At 47.2% G+C, this 17,500-nt stretch overlaps 1 protein-coding gene and 1 pseudogene across 3 annotated transcripts in view; both read left to right on the forward strand.

Annotated features, from left to right (window-relative positions):
• Nucleotides 1-17,500, forward strand: part of glra1 (glycine receptor, alpha 1) — a gene marked incomplete at both ends in the record, with an annotated part of 228,698 nt that overhangs the window by 84,174 nt on the left and 127,024 nt on the right. The window lies entirely within an intron of this gene.
• Nucleotides 15,383-17,500, forward strand: part of LOC310789797 (GPI inositol-deacylase pseudogene) — a 2,802-nt pseudogene continuing 684 nt past the window's right edge. Inside the window, exon 1 of the transcript in view lies at nt 15,383-17,500. This exon is cut by the window's right edge and continues 684 nt beyond it. The product of the transcript in view is annotated as a GPI inositol-deacylase pseudogene (transcript).

Consider the following 17,500-nt stretch of genomic DNA (forward strand, 5'->3'; position numbering starts at 1 on the left):
GTCAAAGATCACTGTTCTGAACGTTGACTTAAAGGCACACACTGCAAAACGAGTAGCTAGAGGTGTGTGTGTGTGTGTGTGTGTGTGTGTGTGTGCGCGTGTGTGTGTGTGTGTGCGCGTGCGTGTGTGTGTGTTATAGAGGTCTATACACTGTAAAAAAAGATCGATGTAGTGAGTGTGACGTCACCCATTGGTTTGTGGACTCCGCTTTTGAAGTCGCCATCTTGGTTATTTGGAGCCAGGAGTGACAGGAATTTGGAGGAGAAGAGCTGCAGCGCCGCCTGCTATTGGTCCGTGACCCGGCGAGCTGCGTGATCACTGGACAGACGACCTGTCAATCACACCCCCAAAACATAGTCTGCTTTAACATCTTGCTGTGTTGAAGAAGACCTGAAACTTAGTGATTGAGACCATAAAGTCATTAGGAAAGTGTTTACTGAGGTCTTCAAATCCAATGAGAAGTATAGGCTCATTTCCCCCATTGACTTCCATAGAATCTGACTTCTTTTTGCAGCCAGTGGAGTTGCCCCCCACTGGTCATTAGAAATAATGCAGGGTTAAGGCACTTTCACATTGGCTTCACTTTTCCTGGAGCTTCCTGCTTGGTATGAACAGAGGCAACAGGGGAGATAAGGTGCATACACAATTTCATGCTGGCTGACAGACACACACACACACACGCACGCACGCACACACACACACACACACACACACACACACACACACACACACACACACACACACACACACACAGAGAAAATGCTCACAGGCATAAAGAGCAATTTTGAGTAAATATACATAGACAAAGAACACACACACACACACAAATACACACAGGAATACATAGCAATTTTAAGTAACTATGAACACACACACACACAAACACACACACACACACACACGAACACGAACACACACACACACACACACACACACGCCTCAGGTGATTTGTGACCATGACCGAGGCTGCCATGCATCCATCCCATCTCTCCATCCTCCTCTCCTCTCGCCTGTCTCCCACTTTGAATACATTTCAAACCATAATGAAACCTGAAGACCCTCTGGCAGAGAGAGAGAGAGAGAGGCAGAGGCAGAGAGAGAAAGCACGAGAGAAGAGAGAGAGCGAGAATGACAAAGACGGACAGAACGATACAAATACAGGAAGACAGAGGAAGGGCGGGAGGCAGGAGAAGGAGACAGAAATAGATGGATAGAAAGAGAGAGAGAGAGAGAGGGGGAGAAGGAGAGTAAAATATAATCATGGCGTCTCTGCTCTCCTGTTTCTGGGTGGGAGGAAAATGAAGTTTTTTGCTAAAGTTCACTTGGCGGAGGAGCGAGGCGGTGATGGATGGCAGAATATGTCGGCGGGAGAGAGAGCGCCATCCCTCATCTCGCCGCTCCAATTACAATGTGACAGGAAGTGGTCCCCAATCCCCCCCCCCCCCCCCCCCCCGCCTCTCCACTGATCAGCTGCACTGTTTACTTCCTCTCTTAAAGGGGACCTATTAGGCTTTTCCATAATATATGAGGTTGCAATGCTGCATGTTCATATTCAGTGCCGGGCAAGTGACTCAAAGTCACTCATTGAGTTACTAGTTATTTCTTTCCAAAAGTAATATCACTTTTGCGGTTACTTTTACGTTACTTTTGCAAGTCTGCTTTGATTCTCTTATTAATGCACACAGATGTTAGTGTTGCTGTGGCACAGTGTGATACAAGACATACTGCAAAATTGTATCTACCATTGTACCTGCATGGAATACTTCAACATTTTAATATTATAGCCTACTCAATGTCATTTCACCTCTGGGGCTTATAGCCTACTCAAGGTCATTAGCCTTTGGGGCTTATAGCCTACTCCAGGTCATTGGCCTCTAGGGCTTATAGCCTACTCAATGCCATTAGCCATTGGGGCTTATAGCCTACTCCAGGTCATTAGCCTCTGGGGCTTATAGCCTACTCAAGGTGATTAGCCTTTGGGGCTTATAGCCTACTCCAGGTCATTAGCCTCTGGGGCTTATAGCCTACTCAATGCTATTAGCCATTGGGGCTTATAGCCTACTCCAGGTCATTAGCCTCTGTGGCTTATAGCCTACTCAAGGTCATTAGCCTCTGTGGCTTATAGCCTACTCAAGGTCATTAGCCTCTGTGGCTTATAGCGTACTCAAGGGCATTAGCCTCTGGGGCTTATAGCCTACTCAAGGTCATTAGCCTCTGGGGCTTATAGCCTACTCAAGGTCATTAGCCTCTGTGGCTTATAGCGTACTCAAGGGCATTAGCCTCTGCGGCTTATAGCCTACTCAAGGTCATTAGCCTTTGGGGCTTATAGCCTACTCAAGGTCATTAGCCGTTTTCCCACCGCTGCTGAACTCCTATGAAAGGTGGTGATAAAATGGATCGGCTGGAGGGTCGAACCACTCCTCATGCCTAAACCTAAACCAATCGTCGTTCCTCCCCGTCACTCCAGCCCATCCATTCTAGTGTAGGCTCTCAATTTATCTGTTGTCTACTGGTAATGCCTGGATCGAGCTATAGCACCAATCAGACGTGTATTTCCAGTCAGCTGTTTTGTTGCGCAATCGACTGCAGGAAAGCATGTTTTGTTTTCTCCATAATCCTGCAGATGAAATCCCCATCCTGCTGAAAAATAATTTATGTAACGCAAGTAACGACTGACGTGTTTGATTAGTAACTGTAATGTGATTCATGAGTTTAGGAACGTAGTTGCCTTACACTACTCGTTACTGACTAATGTGATTACAGTAACTTACACTACTCGTTACTGACTAATGTGATTACAGTGACGCGTTACACTACTCGTTACTGACTAATGTGATTACAGTGACGCGTTACACTACTCGTTACTGACTAATGTGATTACAGTGACGCGTTACACTACTCGTTACTGACTAATGTGATTACAGTGACGCGTTACACTACTCGTTACTGACTAATGTGATTACAGTGACGCGTTACACTACTCGTTACTGACTAATGTGATTACAGTGACGTGTTACACTACTCGTTACTGACTAATGTGATTACAGTGACGCGTTACACTACTCGTTACTGACTAATGTGATTACAGTGACGTGTTACACTACTCGTTACTGACTAATGTGATTACAGTGACGCGTTACACTACTCGTTACTGACTAATGTGATTACAGTGACGTGTTACACTACTCGTTACTGACTAATGTGATTACAGTAACGTGTTACACTACTCGTTACTGACTAATGTGATTACAGTGACGCGTTACACTACTCGTTACTGACTAATGTGATTACAGTGACGCGTTACACTACTCGTTACTGACTAATGTGATTACAGTGACGCGTTACACTACTCGTTACTGACTAATGTGATTACAGTGACGCGTTACACTACTCGTTACTGACTAATGTGATTACAGTGACGCGTTACACTACTCGTTACTGACTAATGTGATTACAGTGACGCGTTACACTACTCGTTACTGACTAATGTGATTACAGTGACGCGTTACACTACTCGTTACTGACTAATGTGATTACAGTAACGCGTTACACTACTCGTTACTGACTAATGTGATTACAGTGACGCGTTACACTACTCGTTACTGACTAATGTGATTACAGTGACGCGTTACACTACTCGTTACTGACTAATGTGATTACAGTGACGCGTTACACTACTCGTTACTGACTAATGTGATTACAGTGACGCGTTACACTACTCGTTACTGACTAATGTGATTACAGTGACGCGTTACACTACTCGTTACTGACTAATGTGATTACAGTGACGCGTTACACTACTCGTTACTGACTAATGTGATTACAGTGACGCGTTACACTACTCGTTACTGACTAATGTGATTACAGTGACGCGTTACACTACTCGTTACTGACTAATGTGATTACAGTGACGTGTTACACTACTCGTTACTGACTAATGTGATTACAGTAACGCGTTACACTACTCGTTACTGACTAATGTGATTACAGTAACGCGTTACACTACTCGTTACTGACTAATGTGATTACAGTAACGCGTTACACTACTCGTTACTGACTAATGTGATTACAGTAACGTGTTACACTACTCGTTACTGACTAATGTGATTACAGTAACGCGTTACACTACTCGTTACTGACTAATGTGATTACAGTAACGTGTTACACTACTCGTTACTGACTAATGTGATTACAGTGACGCGTTACACTACTCGTTACTGACTAATGTGATTACAGTGACGCGTTACACTACTCGTTACTGACTAATGTGATTACAGTGACGCGTTACACTACTCGTTACTGACTAATGTGATTACAGTGACGCGTTACACTACTCGTTACTGACTAATGTGATTACAGTAACGCGTTACACTACTCGTTACTGACTAATGTGATTACAGTGACGCGTTACACTACTCGTTACTGACTAATGTGATTACAGTGACGTGTTACACTACTCGTTACTGACTAATGTGATTACAGTGACGCGTTACACTACTCGTTACTGACTAATGTGATTACAGTGACGCGTTGCCCCCGACACTGTTCACCATAAACAAAAGGTGCAGAGTAGGAGGCCTCGACTCCTCTTTGCCGATACCCCAGAAAATCTCCCTCTTGTTCACAGCCTAATGTTGGCAGGTATGGATGACTTTACAGGCTACACTTTTGACTAAATTCACGCATATTTAAACTGTGACAATTCGCACATTTTTATCACTACACGCATGTATTCATACGCCAAACCCTTCAGCTACTTCTGCTATCACTCACAATGTCAAAATAGAAGCGATGTGATGTTTAGTTTTTGAGATATTAAGGCTTGTTTGACGCTCGTGTGTTGCTGGAGCTCAAACGGAGCGTTTCAGACAGAGGCTGAACTGAGAGGCTGCTTAAAGGGACAGTACGATACTTTGAATCGTGCAAAGCTACTCGAGTGGAATCCCCCAATAAAATGATCAAATATAGAAGTGGAAATTAGCATAATTAGGGCTCCTTTAAAGGCAGAAAGGAGAGGGTTTCACGCTCCGTATGGGCGCCAGGTACACTTCACATGCAAACGCTTTCATGTGCAAAACAGACGTAACGAGTGGCGTCTTTGTAAATGAAAAGGAATAATAATAAGAAGAAGAAGAAGGGCTGCGCCATCTGCAGAGGAATAAAGACAGAAATAAACAACACCTCGAGTGGCAGCGGATATGGCTTTAGGGAAGGGAGGAGATAAAGAAGAGAGATAGGGGGAACAAACGGGTTTTGTTTCAGTCGTTTCTCATGGTTGAGTCAGGAGTCAAAATGTGCTTTCTTTTTTTTATATTTTTTTTCCTGATTTTTTTATCCCATTTTATCCCCCATTAGTGCTCATTTGATTTCTCAATCCTGGTTGCTGCTCCATCCTCTGCCGATCTGGGGAGAGCCGAGACTGGTTCCATGCTTCCTCCGAGACATGGGCAGTCAGTCAGCCGCTTCTTTTCACCTGACAGAGGAAGCTTCACCGGTAGGACATAGCACGTGGGAGGTTCACGCTATTCCAACGAGTTCCCCTCCCTCTGAACAGGCGCCCTTAACGACCAGAGGAAGAACCACACTATAGCAAGCAGGATATTGCATGTTTTTGGTGAAGGGGGTTCCTATATGAAGGAAACCCCCGGGAGGCACGGGGAGAACATGCAAACTCCACACAGAAAGGCCCTTTTTGCCGACCCCACCCGGGCGGTGGGCACTCGAGGACATGCGGACGGGCACGCATTCCTTCAGCGTTCACCTCGTCCCCAGGTGGGAATCGAACCCACAACCTTCGAGCTGTGAGGCGATAATGCTTACCACTGCACCACCGTACCTCCCCAAAATGTGCTTTCAAGTTTTCTCATCATTGAGTCAGGAGTCAAAATGTTCTTTCAAGTTTTCTTGGTTTTTGAGGATTTTTCCCCCCAGGCTTGATGTTTATGCAGGAGGAAGAGAGAACGCTCACCTCCTCCACTGTCTGCTCCTAATGCAGGAAGAAAAACAGCCGTAGCAAAAGAAAAAGAAGTCTTAAGAAGTCCGTGTCTCCTCATTAGCCTGAGCTCACATTCTGGTTCACCCTGTACGTATCAGTCTGGACTACCAGCTGTCCACGGTGATTTCAGTGGGCGGGACTACTTGCCTTGACAGACAGCTCCTTCAGCCTATCAGCCCGTAGAGAAACTCCACTGGTGCACACTCGTGTTCTTGTTTAATTGTTGTGTTATTGAGTCTATTGCTGCAATAAGAGTCATTGAATTTCATCAAACAAGATCTTGAAAGTTATTAAAAAATGCTTCAATTTGATGTCAACGAAGATGAAACCCTCTGAACATGATACTTCCTAAAATAAAATAAAATAAAATAAAAGCCAGAATGAAGAACCTGCAATATTGGCAGGAAAAACAAGAGAAGATTTTCTTATTACAAACTTTTTATACTCTTTGTCTGTTGCAGTGAGGCCATAACCTTCTTAAGAACCTTGTTTTTAAGACCCGGTGCTTATCGACAAAGATCCCCTGAGGACCTTTTTTCCTACAGAGTGCCTCTGCAGATTTATGACTTTTAGCAAACTTTTTTTGCACGCGGCAAGTTGAATTGAGTAACTGGCTGCGGTATAAAAGCTCTCGGCTTTTGATCAAATGTTCATTATTCCAACAGTGTTTCATTATGGAGTCCGGAGATTTATGATGCCTAAAGTCTCCCTGCTCTCTCACCATCCAGTCATTTCTTTTTTGGTTTTGCAGCCGTGATGTTTATGCATGGAGGAGGAGAAGAAGAGGGAAATGATCAGTGCACTCTGCCATCTTCACGTCGTGTCTGGACATAATGGAGAAAAAAACCCCAGCAATATAGGAAAAGAAAAACAACCCTCTTTTCTCCTCGCCTCTTGCTTGTCGGCGTCAAAATGAGCAGAGAACCTCTGCGAGCGCGTGCGGAGAATATATATTAGTTCAATAAAAAGCAAAAGCGGACCGTATAGCCCACACAGACGACGCACTATAAATATTTAACTACCTCGCAAGCCATTGTTCTGCTCTTTTTGCTGAAGGCAGCTCAATCGCAGAATAAGCGGCCGGGCGTAATTCAGAGTCGTATTCATATCATAATTTGTAGCCTGCGACGTTTTCTCCTCTCCTCTCTCCCCGCCTCTCCTTTGGCTTTGTTTGGTGCTCGGAGCATTTTGTTGCTGTGCATCGATCGGAGCAGAGGTGTCACTTAGCGGGAGGCTATCACTGCAAATTGGGGCCTCAAGAGAGGCGAGTTACTGTAAGCAAAGCATATAGGAGAGCCATCCCCCCCCCCCCCCCCCCCCCCCCCCCCGGACACCTGTGTTTTACAACCCCTCCCCAAGGCACCGCCCACCCCCTCACCCACACCGCTCCTCCCCAAGGCACCGCCCACCCCCTCACCCGCACCGCTCCTCCCCAAGGCACCGCCCACCCCCTCACCCGCACCACTCTCCCTGTTGTAAAAGCACGAGGGTGCGTTTGATTTATGCCGCTTCATTAGTTCCACTTGGCGGTGCGCGCACGCCGCGCCTTGGAGGTGCTCGTAATGAAGATGTGGCCGGGGAGGACGCGTGGCGCGGCTGACGGGCCTGATGAGCCGTTAATTGGTGGCGGTGAACGCGGCGCTGACAAGGCGCCGCTGGGACCACCGCCGTTTAAAGTGGCGTCCCCGCGGCCTGAACTCTCAGCGACTATAGTTCAGGATAAATACGTCAAAGTCTGAGTTTGTCCGGGCGATGGTGTAGTGGGGAAGGGGACTACTGGGGAATACTAGGGGAACTAGGGGAATACTGACTTAGATAAAGTAAGCGAAGGGCCGCACTTTTTGAAATTGAAACATGAAACACACTGAATTATGTTAAACTACATGGATTTGGTAGACATGATAGATTGCTTTAGAACAGGCCAGAGCTGTGTAGATAGAAGAGTCCCGACATCTCCATTCACTCCAATGGACCAGTTTTTTACTCTCAAGAGTTCCAGGAAGTAAGGTCCTGGATTAAGCAGCACTGTCGAGTTGCAGCAAAATAGACAGTTTGTGTTGTACTCTGAAAGGGTTTTTCATCCCTTTAATCAAATTGTACATTATCAGCTTTATTTTAACGTGCAAAAGTAGCGCGAGACCCATTCCTGGCTGTTCATTGGCTAATGAGTCTCACGTTTTGGTCCTCCGCTGACGCCACTCTCTCTCTAGAGGACACTAGATAAGGCTATTTGAATACCCAGAAGGCCTGTGTCCTTGTTTCAAAACACAACACTTTCTGTTAGAAAATGTTGATTTTTTTTATATATTTTTTTTACAGCTGGATATGTCAATCTGGTGTCCTCTTGAGGTTACAATGAAAATATTTACTTGCATAAAACAATCGACTTAAATGCAGTATCACATTTTAAATTAGCCTAGATCTTGCAAATTGTCACCACTGCATAGGCCACAGATGAATCATGTTGCACGATGTTTTAATATGCACTCAAGGCAGACTGTTTTAATCATTTGCCTCAAGATGTATTATTAATGCTGCCTTTTATTGCTTTTTGGGGGGGTCGTTTTGTTTTCCTTTGTGGATGTTGCGGGCCGGATTGAGTTGGTCGATGGGCCAGTTCTGGCCCGAGGGCCGTGTTTTGCCCGTCTGCAGTCTGTCTGGTGTGGTGGGACTACTGTGAGAGCTGCAGTGTGTCTGGTGTGGTGGGACTACTGTGAGAGCTGCAGTGTGTCTGGTGTGGTGGGACTACTGTGAGAGCTGCAGTCTGTCTGGTGTGGTGGGACTACTGTGAGAGCTGCAGTGTGTCTGGTGTGGTGGGACTACTGTGAGAGCTGCAGTGTGTCTGGTGTGGTGGGACTACTGTGAGAGCTGCAGTGTGTCTGGTGTGGTGGGACTACTGTGAGAGCTGCAGTCTGTCTGGTGTGGTGGGACTACTGTGAGAGCTGCAGTCTGTCTGGTGTGGTGGGACTACTGTGAGAGCTGCAGTGTGTCTGGTGTGGTGGGACTACTGTGAGAGCTGCAGTCTGTCTGGTGTGGTGGGACTACTGTGAGAGCTGCAGTGTGTCTGGTGTGGTGGGACTACTGTGAGAGCTGCAGTGTGTCTGGTGTGGTGGGACTACTGTGAGAGCTGCAGTCTGTCTGGTGTGGTGGGACTACTGTGAGAGCTGCAGTCTGTCTGGTGTGGTGGGACTACTGTGAGAGCTGCAGTGTGGCGCTCACAGCACACACTTTAAAGCCACATGTAGACAGGAAGGGCTGTGATGGTGAACAAGAAGAAGAAGAAGAGCTGAGGAAATTGTTGGTTTTTAAAGTAGAGGAGGAAGATATGCGTCAGAAAAACATCTGATAGCAGTTTCATGTTTGTATTTCCAATATTTAGAGTTCAGTGCATATTATATATTATATATATATTATATTGCATTTGAGTTGATGTTAAGACAGCTGGTAACATCTACAAAAGATACAGAGTAGGCTACTACAGCCTTAGCAAGCTCAATTAATACAATGTTAGATTGACCAAAATAACACGCGTAATATAAGCATAATATAGCTAAGAATTAGCTATATGCACATCAAGAAAGACTGTCGTTGCCATGCAACAAAGAGTTAAATCATACTTTGCTGTGTGGGTTCTACTTTTCAACAAAATAACTAATTTCCACAAAAACCTGATCCATATTTAAAAGCAGTGTTGGGAGTAACTGTAATTGAACTACTTTGTGCAGTAACTAAATCGAACTAATTACTTTTTCAAATTCAGTAACTCAATTACAATTACTGAACTTTAAATGGGCTAGTTACTAATTTACTTTAGGACGTGAAAATAGCGGACAACTTAAGAAGATGATCTGGTTTATGATTATCAGATTTGAGGAGTCCTGGGAGAGATGCTGCCTCTCTGCCCGGCTAACATGCTCCACACACTGCAGCTGCAGCCAGAGGCTAATGATGTTGAGGAGGCTATACGCCTCCACAATAAGCAAATGGTAAAGTATCCCATGCAGGTATAATGATATATCAACTTTGACAGTATATTTTGTATCACACTCTATCAACACTAAAATCTGTGTGCATTAATAAGAGAATCAAAACACTTTTTAAAGTAACGTAAAAGTTGCTTTCCCTATAGTAACAACTTTTTTATGCAGTAATTTGTAAAGTTATCAAATTACTGTTTTCAGTAATTAACAATTAACTGTAACTAATTACTAATTTTCATTCAATCTTAGCTTAGCACCTCTTAGCTTTCACAAGTGAATCACATTGGATTGAAGGACTTCTCAGTGCAATTTTTACACTTTGCAAAGTCATCCTGTGGGCCGGATTGGACCCTTTGGCGGGCCAGTTCTGGCCCCCGGGCCGTATGTTTGTCAGCCCTGGTTTAAAAGGTAATCTTGGCCGATACTCATGTTCAGGTATCGTCGGAATCGGTATCAGGAAGGAGAAAATGGTATCGAAACATCTCTACGAGTGATGACGCTGTTTGGACGAAGCATTCCTTCCTTCTGTCATCTTGAAGAAAGTTGTGCAAACCTGCAAAAATCTGATCCAAACCTGAGTAGAGATGATGGATCATTCTCCATCATCTTCTTCTGTGCTCTTGTGTCCTCCATGACACGTTTGATGTAACATCTAAGGCCAAAACTGGATTCCAAAGAAAAAGACCAAGTGTCAGTATTTGCTGTGTGTGTGTGTGTGTGTGTGTGTGTGTGTGTGTGTGTGTGTGTGTGTGTGTGTGTGTGTGAGTGAGTGACCATTTGGATACACACAGTCAGGCAAACAAGTCTGTAGCAGTAGCCATCTCCCTCTCTCCATCTCTCTCTCCCCCTCTCCCTCTCCCTTTCTCCATCTCTCTCTCCCCCTCTCCCTCTCCCTTTCTCCATCTCTCTCTCTCCCCCTCTCTCTCTCTCCATCTTTCTCTCCCCCTCTCTCTCTCTCCATCTCTCTCCATCTATCTCTCTTCTCTCTCCATCTCTCCCTCTCTCTTCTCTCTCCATCTCTGTCTGTCTCTCTCTCTTCTCTTTCCATCTCTCTCTCTCTCTCTTCTCTCTCCATCTCTCTCTGTCTCTCTCTCTTCTCTCTCCATCTCTCCCTCTCTCTCGCTCTCCATCTCTCTCTGTCTCTTCTCTCTCCATCTCTCTCTGTCTCTCTCTCTTCTCTCTCCACTTCCCTCTTCTCTCTCCATCTCTCTCTTCTCTCTCATCTCTCTCTCTCTCTCTTCCCTTCCATCACACTTTCCTCCTCCCCTGCATCCGTTCTCTCTCTCTCTCTCTCTCTCTCTCTCTCTCTCTCTCTCTCTCTCTCTCTCTCTCTCTCTCTCTCTCTTCTGTCTTTTTCTTTTTTTCTTTTTGCTGCATCCCATCTTCTATCTTTATTGGAAAACCATAAAGCAAACTCTCTCTCCTCTCAGTCTCCCCCCTCTCTCCTCCATTGGACGGGCTGTTAAATGAACTGCCGTGGAAAAGGGGGAGGGAGGGAGGGAGGGGGAGGGGGGGGGGGGTTTGCGTCACACACTGCGACGGGACGTCAAGCAAAGACAAATGATGATATCCCCGCGCTCGCTCCCCTCCCCTCCCCGCTCGTAACCAAGCCGGGGGAAGTGCAGAGGGAATGTGTTGGAGGAATCCAGTTAGGCCCGGAGAGCTATTCTGAGAAGATGCTGTGATATTGTAATGCCGCGTGCTTTATGGATGCCATGCCGTGCTCTCAGACACTCTGTCAGTGATGCAGCTTGGACTGGCTGGCCTCTCAGACACTCTGTCAGTGATGCAGCTTGGACTGGCTGATGGCCTCTCAGGGTCTTTAAGACATGGAGACGCCAGGACCTAGGCGACACTGGCGGAGGAGCGGTCCTCTGCTTGTGGTTGCTGTATAGCCTATTGATTGTGAATATGAATTTCTAACCAATAAAAGCATCAGATCTCTGAACAGTCCTGCCCCTCCTCCGCCCCCTCCCATGAAATAAAATGACCACTGTCTCCCTGACTCATATCCCATTGGTTTGGACTTACGGTGTGTCTCATTTGAACTGGGAGTGCCCAGTCTGAAATGTCAAATCGAACGAAGTCAGAATTCGGAAGAGAAAAAGAAAAAGAAAAAAAATATATATATATGCGTTTTTTTATTTTATGTTTTATTTTTACCATGGCACCCGCTAGCTGAGCTGTGATTATAACAAGGCTAAAGGGCAGTTTATAGTACAGAGATTTATGATGGTCGCCACCGACTATCATCGATGTCCATTGGCCCAATGGACATCGATGATAGAATATGATCATGGTCGGTGGCGACCATCATAAATCTCTGTACTATAAACTGCCTTTTATACGATGGTCTGGGTGAATACTCTTTTCTGATTGGTCAGCAGGTGTGCCTTGAAACAGTTTAACGCACATGTAGATCAGCTTAAGTTTAACCACCGTTCTAATTTCCGCTACCCAACCTATACGTTTCTACAACACTGAGTCAGCAGTGCCTCATCCTATGGAACAGCACAGGATGACGATGTAACACAAACTGCAAGAAACACTGACCTTTGAACTTACTGATATTTTGTATCATATAAGTGATCATTCATCTCGCATCCCATTCACTAACGTTATTCAACTGGCTACTTCAGGCCGACAGTCTATCTCATCGTTGGTGAAAATCTTGATATAGATTTGGGGACAGTATCATGGCTGGATAGCTACAGTAGCTATTCTTGTTGTTAAATATTAGGTCAAATGATATTTATTGTTTGTCAACCGTACACAATATTATTGACTTTAAAAGTTGCGAGCATAATGTTGGCTTTCTGGCTCTGAGCCAAAGGGTTCGATGAGCTGAGCGGAGTAGATGACCTCCCGTTTCCAACTCGTATCCAAGGTCCGTCTTATTTACTGGAGCAGGGAACGTTTCCATTGCATGAGAAGCTGAGGGGATGCAATGATTGTTCCAGGAATTAGTTGATTGTTGCCAGGGAAATTTCCTTATGGCTTGTGAAAACCCTTAGATTTTGATTGCAATACTTGCACCAAAAATTTGAAAAAACAGTAGATGTGACATGACATTTTTTGGGGGATGCAAAGAGACATTTATTTACGGCAGTCTATGCCAAGGTTTACGGCCAGGACTGGGCTAGAAATAGGGGTATTCAGATGTTAGATGAATCCACCTATTTTACTGTCTTATTTCTATTCTTCGTATAATGTCTAATATAATAATGTTTATTATATTTTCCCTACCTGAACATGAGCAACTGCAGCATTACTCCATTTCCCCTCAGGGATCAATAAAGTATTTCTGATTACCAGCCGCAACAGTGGCTATTAGTAGTGGCTATTGTTTCCACCCTCTGTGTGTGTGTGTGTGTGTGTGTGTGTGTGTGTGTGTGTGTGTGTGTGTGTGTGTGTGTGCGTGCGTGCGTGCGTGCGTGCGTGCGTGTGATCCAAGTTAAAATGTCATGCGGACACCTGTAGCGGGAACTACTACATAAGCCGTTTTGAGCACTTTGGTGTTTATATGTCTGTCTGTAGTCTCGCTGGCCAGCCTCCCTTCCCGTGAGAGGGGTGTGGCGGCACGGAAACAGGCTGCTGGCATAAAAGCCCCTCCCCTGCTCTACAGCTGCTCTCCCATTGGAGGCGTCGATTTCAGACGCTGCCGGATTTCCTCTCCCCGCTTAAGAAGCTCTGTCATTGGCTCCGACCATGTCAATCAGAGCGGCTTCCGCTCCCTCCCTGTGTGTCGCTGTAAAGAGTCCCCTGCCGCCGCAGTGAAAACAGCAATGCTAACTAGCTAGCAAGCTAATGGCAGAAACCTACACGCTAGCTTGTTGCTACATGCTGAAAATGGCAAGTTGGATTGTTGGAAACTATTTTCCAAGGGCACCATGCAGCTAAGCGCCATCCATCGCAATTCCAGAATGGTGACCAGCGCCCCCAGAGGCTGGCCAGCGAGACTAGGCTGTCTGTTGACAGATTTTGCAAAGCATCGAAACCGTGCAAGATGCAGTGACGAAACTTCATTTTACTGTAAGTCGTCAGCATTGCGGCTGGTGTAATCCGATCGCAAGATGGTCTCGAGCTCTGATACTGCAGGCTCCTCGGTGCCAAGGAGAACCAGGGTGCGGCATGCTCGGCCATGTTCGCCAGTCCATGTGCCACGCAGCAGCTGAGCGCATAGCAAGAGCGTGCCGATCATTAGTGTTCGGGTCGTGGCGATCCACGAAGAAGCTGAAACATCTGAAGCCTCTGCAGATGAACAGCTGGTCGGTCGTCCACCACCTCGATGGCAAAGTAGCTGCTTGATTCCTGCATGTCGGGTACGGCGCTCCATGTGTCGGTCAGCGGGTCGTAGGCCTCGGCGCTGCGCAGGGGGCGATGATGTCCAAGCCGCCCACTGCGTAGACACCCAAAGCGCAGCGCCTGCTGCTCATGTTGGCGATCAGCGTCCACTGGTTGTTGTCTGGGGTGTAAAACTCAGCTCTTTCCAGCCATTCGTTCCCATTGAAACCAGCACAGATGGACATCTCGCCGTCGAGTCCTGTGGCCCCTCTGCTCATGCATGGATGGGATCATAGCGCAGGACATTTCCGTCGTTGCCTCCACTGGCATAGATATTGTGCCATTCAGTACTGCCACACTGACATAGCAGAGGCAGTCATGCATGGGCGCCACAGGTCAAACTTCCGCATGGTTCTTAACCGCCCAATGCCGTCGAAGCTGCCAACATTAGGGCAGTGGTGGCCCAACGGTTAGAGAAGCGAGCTTGTGACCGGAAGGTCGTCGGTTCAATCCCCGGGACCGGCAGGATACATCTGGGTGGGGAAACTGAAAAAAGGCAGCGCTTGCCCCTCCCTCATTACCACCACTGAGGTGCCCTTGAGCAAAGGCACTTAACCCCAACGGCTCCAGTGGAGCCGGTTCAGTGGCCAGCAGATCAGACTGTGGTTGTACTGGTCAGCTTCCAGGTGTGAATGTGTGTTTGAATGTGAACAGGGCGCTCCTGAAAAACAGTGAGGCTCCTCCCCCTGTATAAATAAAGGTAAGGAAACACAGTAGACAATGCCATTTAGGAAAGCGGTGCCGTGGTAAGCCTGGGGAGGCTCCTCAGAGCACAGAGCCGGGCCGCTGCTATCAACAGCACATACAATACAACAGGATATTATCATTTTTATTTGTGCGCGGTCCCACAATCCATCACTGGTGACATCATCACTGATGAGATAACCAATGACCTCACTCACTGAGGACATCACAATTGCTCGAGTGACATCACTGATGACATTGTCATAACTCCTTCCCTTCCCAGATTTTTTCCAATTGTTGTGAAATATTTTCTGAACTGAAACATGGGGGATTAGACAGACACCTGTAAAATAAAACCCCAAAGGAAAAAGAAATAAGCATGAAATTCACCACTGTGACCTTTTACTCTTTGGCTTTGGGGCTTCTGGCGGTTGGCCTGCGAGAGTTCCTGACTGGCTTCGAGGAGAATAGATGCAGCATGACCTATCTGTTTGGACATCCAGAGTACCGGCGTGTGCCCCTGCCTCATCGTGTGGCCAGCCTGTACCCAGCGTATGTGCTCTACCTGTATGGAGAGGGTCTGTACGCTCAGAAGACCCGCACTCTTCAACTCACAGGTGCACCTGTGCTCTTCCTGCCTGGAAGTGCGGGCAGCTACAAACAAGTTCGCGGTCTGGGCTCGGTGGCCTTGAAAAAGGCTGAAAAGGCAGGGTTCCACCTCGACGTCTTCACTGTGAACTTCAACGAGGAGATGGTTGGCTTGTATGGCGGCAGTTTGCTCAGGCAGACCCACTTTGTGCAAGAGAGCATACAGGCCATCCTGGGTCTCTACAAGGACCTTGAAGTCCCGCCTGGCAGTGTGGCGCTGGTAGGACACTCTATGGGAGGAGTGGTGGCCCGGGCTTTGTTCACCTTGCCCCACTTCAGCCCCCGTTTGGTCACCCTCATCATCACCCAGGCCTCACCCCACATGGCCCCTGTGCTGGCCCTCGACACATACCTGCTGGAGTTCTACTCTGCCGTGAGACGGAAGTGGGTGACCCAGGCGGACGACCTCAGGAACGTCACAGTGCTCTCTATTGGGGGCGGTTACCGCGACTACCAGGTCCGCTCTGGTCTGACGTCCCTACCTTGTCCCCCAGGAGAGCCCAGCAAGCTGTCACTGGTGACAACTGCAGTTCCCAGGACGTGGGTGTCCACCGACCATCACTCCATTGTTTGGTGCAAAGAGCTTGTTCTCGCCACTGTCAGGGCTTTCTTTGACCTCATCGAACCTGAAACCAGACAGTTCTCAGAGAACCCAGAGAGGAGAATGACCGTTCTTAATCATCACTTCATCAGACACCCAGTGAGGATGTTGGATGAAACTCAAGGGACCTCCATCTCATTCCTAGATTCTCCTGAAGCGTGGACTGAAGTTAACGCACTACGTCTGATTTACACAACCCCAAAGGAGGGTCAGGCCAAATACTTCCTGTTCACCCTGTCCAGTCGCAGGAAAGCCTACAGCCACTTCTACTGCCGGAGCAACAACCTGGAGATGAGTAGCTGGGTGTATGACTGCACACAGAGGAATGGGTCTTTGTGTGTCCGTGCAGTGGATCTGTCCATGGGAACTGAACTTCTGCCACCGTTCAAGGTCCTGATTCTGAGACTCAGTGACTTGTCTTCATCAGTTTCTCATCTGGTTGTCGCGGCCTCCAACTTCAATGGCAAACAGTTCACAGTGGAGTGTGAGTGGCAGAGACAAGAATGTCAGACTCTTGCTGTCCCAGTGCCGCATGTCCTGTCATTTGGTTTGACCATGAGCGACGTTACGATCAACTCCTCTGGACTTCTTCACACCATCGTGCTGCAACACTTTCACCAGGTCTATCAGGCTTTCAGAATTAATGTTGCGAGCCACTGCCAAGTAAAAAAAGATAGGCTGGACAGTGTATACCGAATGAAGGTACCATGGGTTAGGGATGACTCTTTAACTACTGCCAGTACTCCATCAGTGACTGAGATCCCAGCGATGCTGCACACCGGTCATCCAGACAACACATCAGGTGTCCTCCTTCAGCTCCACACTGCCCCCTACTGCCACTATAAGGTTTCAGTCAGAACTTCATTCCCCAGGGTGTTGGGACAGATCCTGAGGTTCTGCTGCCCCATGGTGCTGGTTCACACAGCTGTAACTCTCCTCCTGGCCTGTGGGGGGCAGCTGTCCTCCATCCTGAGGACCGGCCGAGCCACACGCATGAGCCAGCTGGTGGGCAAAGTCGACCTACCCGTTTACATCCTGTACCTGTTGCTCAGGTGCAGCTGGTTTCAGGAGGCCTTGTCCGCTCTGCGTCTCCCCTCTATGGATGCTCTGCCGTCCATGTTCTCTTATGGGATGCCTCCTGAGGGCGGGGCGCCAGTTGAGGAGTGGTCCCGCCTCCTATCCCCTCTCCTCTACATCTTTGGGGCAGCCGTGGCATTTTGGGGCAGCACACTGCTTCAGCTTGTTCTG

Source organism: Poromitra crassiceps (assembly GCF_964638095.1).
Source record: "Poromitra crassiceps genome assembly, chromosome: 15".
In the NCBI taxonomy this organism is placed as follows: domain Eukaryota; kingdom Metazoa; phylum Chordata; class Actinopteri; order Beryciformes; family Melamphaidae; genus Poromitra; species Poromitra crassiceps.